The sequence below is a fragment of the Arachis stenosperma genome, chromosome 7 (assembly GCF_014773155.1).
Source record: "Arachis stenosperma cultivar V10309 chromosome 7, arast.V10309.gnm1.PFL2, whole genome shotgun sequence".
Lineage (NCBI taxonomy): Eukaryota > Viridiplantae > Streptophyta > Magnoliopsida > Fabales > Fabaceae > Arachis > Arachis stenosperma.
In genome coordinates, this window is record NC_080383.1 from 69,682,638 (window position 1) to 69,689,019 (window position 6,382).

The 6,382-nt window shown below is 40.4% G+C and overlaps 1 non-coding gene across 1 annotated transcript; it reads left to right on the forward strand.

Annotated features, from left to right (window-relative positions):
• The first annotated feature begins 2,528 nt into the window (after window positions 1-2,528).
• LOC130942936 (small nucleolar RNA R71) lies at window positions 2,529-2,636 on the forward strand. Its single transcript, XR_009071480.1, has one exon. It is a non-coding gene; the product is annotated as a small nucleolar RNA R71 (small nucleolar RNA).
• Window positions 2,637-6,382: the final 3,746 nt, after the last annotated feature.

Consider the following 6,382-nt stretch of genomic DNA (forward strand, 5'->3'; position numbering starts at 1 on the left):
GCTCCACCCTTAGTTGTCCCATGTTGGAACTCAATTCTCCTAGGGAGGTGTTTACTTGCTCCCAGTAGTCTTGTGGAGGAAAGTGCATCCCTTGAGGTATCTCAGGGATTTCTTGATGAGAGGGGTCTCTTGTTTGCTCCATCTTCTTCTTAGTGATGGGCTTGAGGTCAGGCCTTCTCAGTTGAACCGGCTTTGGATGCCATAAATGGTTATGGAAAAACAAAAAGTAATGCTTTTACCACACCAAACTTAAAAGGTTTGCTCGTCCTCGAGCAAAAGAAGAAAGAAGAGAGTAGAAGAAGAAGAGATGGAGGAGATGGAGGTGGTGAAGAGGTATTTAAGTGAATGGTGAATGGGTGAAGAAGAAGAGAGAGTGGTAGGGTTGGTGGGGATCCTGTGGGGTCCACAGATCCTTAGGTGTCAAGGAAAAGTCATCCCTGCACCAAATGGCATCAAAATCCACGTTTTGAGCCATTTCTGGCGTTAAACGCCGGGCTGGTGCCCATTCCTGGCGTTTAACGCCAGGTTCTAGCCCTTTTCGGGCGTTTAACGCCAGTCTGGTGCCCGTTAAACGCCCAGAATGTGCCAGACGGGCGTTAAACGCCCAACTGCTAGGCTTACTGGCGTTTGAACGCCAGCAGCATCTTCCTCCAGGGTGTGCTGTTTTTCTTCCTGTTTTTCATTCTGTTTTTGCTTTTTCAATGGATTTTGTGACTTCTTATGATCATCAACCTACAAAAAACATAAAATAACAAAGGGAAATAGATAAAATATAATCATTGGGTTGCCTCCCAACAAGCGCTTCTTTAATGTCAGTAGCTTGACAGAGGGCTCTCATGGAGCCTCACAGATACTCAGAGCAATGTGGGAACCTCCCAACACCAAACTTAGAGTTGAATGTGGGGTTCAACACCAAACTTAGAGTTTGGTTGTGGCCTCCCAACACCAAACTTAGAGTTTGACTGTGGGGGCTCTGTTTGTCTCTGATTTGAGGGAAGCTCTTCAAGCTTCATCTCCATGGTGACAGAGGGATATCCTTGAGCCTTAAACACAAAGGATTCTTCATTCACTTGAATGATCAATTCTCCTCTATCAACATCAATCACAGCCTTTGCTGTGGCTAGGAAGGGTCTGCCAAGGATGATGGATTCATCCATGCACTTCCCAGTCTCCAGGACTATGAAATCAGTAGGGATGTAATGGTCTTCAATCTTCACCAAAACATTCTCTACAAGTCCGTGAGCTTGTTTTCTTGAATTGTCTGCCATCTCTAATGAGATTCTTGCAGCTTGCACCTCAAAGATCCCTAATTTCTCCATTACAGAGAGGGGCATGAGGTTTACACTTGACCCTAAGTCACACAAGGCCTTCTTGAAGGTCATGGTGCCTATGGTACAAGGTATAGAAAACTTCCCAGGATCCTGCCTCTTTTGAGGCAGTTCTGCCTAGACAAGTCATCCAGTTCTTTGGTGAGCAAGGGAGGTTTCATCCTCCCAAGTCTCATTTCCAAATAACTTGTCATTTAGTTTCATGATTGCTCCAAGGTATTTAGCAACTTGCTCTTCAGTGACATACTCATCCTCTTCAGAGGAAGAATACTCATCAGAGCTCATGAATGGCAGAAGTAAGTCCAATGGAATCTCTATGGTCTCATTTTGAGCCTCAGATTCCCATTGTTCCTCATTGAGGAACTCAGAGGAGATTGGTACACGCCCACTGAGGTCTTCCTCAGTGGCGTCCTCCTCTCTTTCCTCTCCATATTCGGCCATGTCTATGGCTTTGCACTCTCCTTTTGGATTTTCTTCTGTATTACTTGGGAGAGTGCTAGGAGGGAGTTCAGTAACTTTCTTGCTCAGCTGTCCCACTTGTCCTTCCAAATTTCTAATGGAGGACCTTGTTTCATTCATGAAACTTTGAGTGGTCTTTATTAGATCAGAGACCATTGTTGCTAAGTCAGAAGTATTCTGCTTAGAACTCTCTGTCTGTTGCTGAGAAGATGATGGAAAAGGCTTGCCATTGCTAAACCTGTTTCTTCCACCATTATTGTTATTGAAACCTTGTTGAGGTCTCTCTTGAGTCTTCCATGAGAGATTTGGTTGATTTCTCCATGAAGAATTATAGGTGTTCCCATAGGGTTCTCCTAGGTAATTCACCTCTTCCATTGAAGGGTTCTCAGGATCATAAGCTTCTTCCTCAGATGAAGCATCCTTAGTACTGCCAGGTGCATTTTGCATTTCAGACAGACTTTGAGAAATCAAATTGACTTGTTGAGTCAATATCTTGTTCTGAGCCAATATGGCATTCAGAGCATCAATCTCAAGAACTCCTTTCTTCTGACTTGTCCCATTGTTCACAGGATTCCTTTCAGAAGTGTACATGAATTGGTTATTTGCAACCATTTCAATGAGCTCTTGAGCTTCTGTAGGCGTCTTCTTCAGATGAAGAGATCCTCCAGCAGAGCTATCCAAAGACATCTTGGATAGTTCAGAGAGACCATCATAGAAAATACCTATGATGCTCCATTCAGAAAGCATGTCTGAGGGACATTTTCTGATTAATTGTTTGTATCTTTCCCAAGCTTCATAGAGGGATTCACCATCCTTCTGTCTGAAGGTTTGGATTTCCACTCTATGCTTACTCAATTTTTGAGGTGGAAAGAACTTTGCCAAGAAGGCATTGACTAGCTTTTCCCAAGAGTCCAGGCTTTCTTTAGGTTGAGAGTCCAACCATATTCTAGCTCTGTCTCTTACAGCAAAAGGGAATAGTATCAGTCTATAGACCTCAGGGTCAACCCCATTAGTCTTGACTGTGTCACAGATTTGCAAGAATTCAGCTAAGAACTGATGAGGATCTTCCATTAGAAGTCCATGGAACTTGCATTCTGTTGCATTGCATTAGAGAAACTAATTGAGGCTTAAGCTCAAAGTTGTTTGCTCCAATGGCAGGGATAGAGATGCTTCTCCCATAGAAATTGGGAGTAGGTGCAGTAAAGTCACCCAGCACCTTCCTTGCATTGTTGGCATTGTTGTTGTTTTCGGCTGCCATGGGTTCTTCTTCTTTGAAGAATTCGGTTAGGTCCTCAATAAAGAGTTGTGCCTTAGCTTCTCTTAGCTTTCGCTTCAAGGTCCTTTCAGGTTCAGGGTCAGCTTCAACAAGAATGCCTTTGTCTTTGTTCCTGCTATATGAAAGAGAAGAACAAGAAATATGGAATCCTCTATGTCATAGTATAGAGATTCCTTGAGGTGTCAGAGGAAAAGAAAAATGGAAGACAGAGGTAGAAAATTCGAACTTATCAAAGAAGATGGAGTTCGAATTTTGCATTAAGGAATAGTGTTAGTCCAGAAATAGAAGGATGTGAGAAGAAGGGAAGTAATTTTCGAAAATTTAAGTAAAAGATTTTGAAAACATTTTGAAAAACACTTAATTGATTTTCGAAAATAAAAGTGGAAAAGAAATCAAGTGATTTTTGAAAAAGATTTTGAAATTAAAAATAAAAAAGATTTGATTGAAAACTATTTTGAAAAAGATGTGGTTAAGAAGATATGATTGGTTTTTAAAAAAGATGTGATTGAAAAGATATGATTTGAAAACAATTTTAAAAAGATATGATTTGAAAACTTAATGACTTGCCTAACAAGAAAAGATATGATTCAAACATAAAACCTTCCTCAACAGAAAAGGCAAAAAATGTTCAATCAAATCATTAATTGTTAGTAGGTATCTTTGAAAAAGGAAAGAAATTAATTTTGAAAACATTTGATTGAAAAGATATGATTTGAAAAAGATTTGATTTTGAAAAACTTTGAAAACTTGAAAAAAATTGATTTTGAAAACAAAATCTTCCCCCTTTGCCATCCTGGCGTTAAACGCCCAGAATGGTGCACATTCTGGCGTTTAACGCCCAAACTACTACCCTTTTGGGCGTTAAACGCCCAACCAGGTACCCTGGCTGGCGTTTAAACGCCAGTTTGTCTTCTTCACTGGGCATTTTTGAATGCTTAGCTTTTTCTGTGTGATTCCTCTGCAGTATGTTCTGAATCTTCAATTCTCTGTATTATTGACTTGAAAAGACACAAATTAAAAATATTTTTGGATTTTTAATAATAAGGAATGCACTTAAAATCAAATAACAATGCATGCAAGACACCAAACTTAGCAGTTTGTATATATGGGAAACAACAAAACACTCAAGTCAATAGAATTCAAAGATCAAAACAAGAAAATCATCAAGAACAACTTGAAGATTAATGAAGAAACATGCATAAATTTGAAAAATGCAAGAAAAACAGAAACATGCAATTGACACCAAACTTAAAATGAGACACTAGACTCAAACAAGAAATATTTTTGGATTTTATGCTTTTGTAATTTTTTTTTGGTTATTTTTCGAAAATTAGGTGAAAAGGAAAATAAAGGTATCAAAATTCTTAATAAGAATTCCAGGAATCATGCAATGTTAGTCTAAAGCTTTAGTCTAAAGGAATTAGACATAGCTAGCTAAGCTTCAGCAAGACATTGCATTCAAGAGCTAAATTGATGATGATCAATCAGCTTTGGTGATGATAAGAACATCACCTTGAAACACTAGAATTCATTCTTAAGAACTCTGAAGAAAAATAAATGCCTAATCTAAGCAACAAGATGAACCGTCAGTTGTCCATACACAAGAACAATCCCCGGCAACGGCGCCAAAAACTTGGTGCGCGAAATTGTGATCACTACAACTTCACACAACTAACCAGCAAGTGCACTGGGTCGTCCAAGTAATACCTTACGCGAGTAAGGGTCGATCCCACGGAGATTGGTGGTATGAAGCAAGCTATGGTCACCTTGTAAATCTCAGTCAGGCAGACTCAAATGGGTATAGATGATGAACGAAAATAACATAAAGATAAAGATAGAGATACTTATGTATATCATTGGTGTAAGAGCTTCAGACAAGCATATGAAGATGCCTTCCCTTCCGTCTCTCTGCTTTCCTACTGTCTTCATCCAATCCTTCTTACTCCCTTCCATGGCAAGCTCGTGTAGGGTTTCACTGTTGTCAGCAGCTACCTCCCATCCGCGCAGTGAAAGCTAATGCACGCACTCTGTCACAGTACTGCCAATCACCGGTTTGGTTCCCTCCCCTACCGGAATAGAATCACTCTTTTGCGTCTGTCACTAACGCCCAGTAGGTTACAGGTTTGAAGCACGTCACAGTCATTCAATCATTGAATCCTACTCAGAATACCACAGACAAGGTTAGACCTTCCGGATTCTCTTGAATGCTGCCATCAGGTCCTGCCTATACCACGAAGACTCTGATCTCACGGAATGGTTGGCTCATTTGTCAGGCGAGCACTCGGTTGTCAGGCGATCAACCATGCATCGTGCAATCAGGAATCCAAGAGATATTCACTAAGCCTCAGATGCTTGTAGAACAAGAATGGTTGTCAGTCACCTTGTTCATAGGTGAGAATGATGATGAGTGTCACGGATCATCACATTCATCAAGTTGAAGAACAAGTGATATCTTAGAACAAGAACAAGCGGAATTGAATGGAAGAACAATAGTAATTGCATTAATACTCGAGGTACAGCAGAGCTCCACACCTTAATCTATGGTGTGTAGAAACTCCACCGTTGAAAATACATAAGTACAAGGTCTAGGCATGGCCGTGAGGCCAGCCTCCCAATGATCTAAGAACTAGATGTCCAAAGATGATCAGAGGATCAAAAACAATCCAAAGATCAAAATACAATAGTAAAAGGTCCTATTTATAAGAAACTAGTAGCCTAGGGTGTACAGAGATGACATAAAAATCCACTTCCGGGCCCACTTGGTGTGTGCTTGGGCTGAGCAATGAAGGAATTTCGTGTAGAGACCTTTTCTGGAGTTAAACGCCAGCTTTCATGCCAGTTTGGGCGTTTAACTCCAAATTTTATGCCAGTTCCGGCGTTTAACGCTGGAATTTCTGTAGGTGACTTTGAGCGCCGGTTTGGGCCATCAAATCTTGGGCAAAGTATGGACTATTATATATTGCTGGAAAGCCCAGGATGTCTACTTTCCAACGCCGTTGAGAGCGCGCCAATTGGGCTTCTGTAGCTCCAGAAAATCCACTTCGAGTGCAGGGAGGTCAGAATCCAGCAGCATCTGCAGTCCTTTTCAGTCTCTGAATCAGATTTTTGCTCAGGTCCCTCAATTTCAGCCAGAAAATACCTGAAATCACAGAAAAACACACAAACTCATAGTAAAGTCCAGAAAAGTGAATTTTAACTAAAAACTAATAAAAATATAATAAAAACTCAACTAAAACTACTAAAAACAATGCCAAAAAGTGTATAAATTATCCGCTCATCACTGATTGATTCTCATCAATTTAGCTCTTGAATGCAATGT